This window comes from Miscanthus floridulus, chromosome 9 (assembly GCF_019320115.1).
Source record: "Miscanthus floridulus cultivar M001 chromosome 9, ASM1932011v1, whole genome shotgun sequence".
Lineage (NCBI taxonomy): Eukaryota > Viridiplantae > Streptophyta > Magnoliopsida > Poales > Poaceae > Miscanthus > Miscanthus floridulus.
This window is the reverse complement of record NC_089588.1, coordinates 90,987,761-90,989,870: the sequence shown is the minus strand read 5'-3', so window position 1 is coordinate 90,989,870 and position 2,110 is coordinate 90,987,761.

Below are 2,110 nucleotides of genomic sequence, written 5' to 3'. Positions count from 1 at the left end.
AACTCGTTGTATCCAATGCATGTACATCCTTTCTTGCAGGATCTATTGGAGTATTGGGGAGTGAGCTTATGTAATCTTCATTCGAACATTATTTTACACATTTCTATGTTTATCCACTTCTGCGAGGTTTATCTTGGCATTCTTCCCCATTTTAATCTCTTTCGACACTTTTTCTAGCTCAAGAAGAAAGGAGGGGCGGTTCCAAAGTTGTCGGTGGTGTGTATCTACAGCTCCACAATGGGATGGTGAGCGAATACATTCCCATGCCACTGAATACCTCTCTGAAGGGGTGGAATGCCAGGTGGTTCTATATGAAGCAAACTGATTCTGCCATCCGATGCGATGTCGACTAGATTCCGGAGAATCAATGGAGCTGGTCGGAGAAACCGACCAGTGCTGATATGAAACAAGTGAAGGAGCTCCTCAAACTAATGAGGGGCATGAAGGCGAGTGGAGTGATGGTGGCGGTGAACTTCATACTGTGCCACATCCAACCCTGCAAGGAGAGGGCTCATCCAGGTTTTGACTTCAAAGGAGATACTGATGGCACCTAGGAGAGGATGGAGAGATTGACGAAGGAGGCTGTGCTACACCAGGCCGCTAAACTATTCGCTCCAAATGTGTCATACACCGTGCCAAGGCACCCGAAACCCTTCAACTCCATGAACTCACCTCCTCAGGTAAAAATCTCGACTATTGTTCCTGGCGCTTTTTTATCCTGTGCTGACGCCAAGCAGTGGACTAATTCAATTGTGGAAAGATCCATTGCAGGAATGGGCGATGTACTTCTCGGGAATGCCGAGGAGAGATTGGCCAGAGGCAGTGGACGCTAGGCCAACCACTTAGCCAGAGGAAGGTGCCGTCGGCACCTCATCTGAATACGGAGGTGAAGGTGCTGGTCAAAAGGAAAGTCCCCCCTGATATCAGAGAAAGTTCAAGAGAAAAGGGCGGCGAAAGATGAGCCAGCCTAAAAGAAAAGAAGAACGGCGGATGTAGCTCCCCGCAAGCCAGTCGGCATCTCATTTGGTGTCGATTGGACCACTCGGACGTAGAGTGCGGAGATATTCGAGTGGTCAGACGACGACGGGGCTCCAGTAACCCCCCCTCTGATGAGGACATGACACCCATGCATACAACCATGTTTGGCACATGGTATGGAGGGGTAGGGGGCCAGCAAGGGTGTCCAAGTCAAGAAGGAGGCTCGAGGCTAATTTGGTTCGAGTCCCCGAGGTGGAGGCCCAAAGCAACTCAAGATCGAGCCCATCTCGAAGTCCAGGAGCAGCACATACTAAAAACGACGACCAGGTCGCATACGGTGTCCATTTTGGGCGTTCTTTATATGGATGGAAAGATAATTTCATGGAGCTTCCAATGGAACCAGTCCCACCTTAAAATTCAATGGGAGTCAACAAAGAACATAAGCAAGAACAAGAAAGAAAGCAACCAAATTGCAGATGAATGATTAATCTCACGAGTTGGGGTCTCACAAACCGATGAACGGCGAAATTGTTCTTGATAGAATAATCTAAGCAAAACCCAAACCCTAATGATGGCAGCGGTGTATGATTATAAAGGTCTAAGGGTCGTCGCCTACCCTGGACGCGCCCCCTAATGGGCCCAAACATGATACACGGTCCAACGGACCAAAAGACGGTGTCGCAGCACCCTGGCAGATTCTGGACGCTGATTTGTTTCAATGATTCCTGTTGATTCTGAAGGGATTTTGACATGAGACCACTCGGATTGGCTTCCTTATCAAATTATCTTTCCAACCATATGTGGATCGTCAAAAACGGAGTCTAGATGCGTCCTGGGTGACCAGTTTAAGGCAGACTGGTCCTGAAGGCCGAGGCAGACTCGAAATCATTCTGTTGGACGTCCACTTGTTTTGAAGATTCCCATTGACTCCCATTGAATTTTAAGGTGGGACCGGTTCCATTGGAAGCTCCATGAAATTATCTTTCCATCCATATAAAGAACGCCCAAAACGGACACCGTATGCGACCTAGGCGTCGTTTTTAGTATGTGCTGCTCCTGGACTCCAAGACGGGCTCGAACTTGAGTTGCTTTGGGCCTCCACCTCGGGCTCGAACTTGAGTTGCTTTGGGCC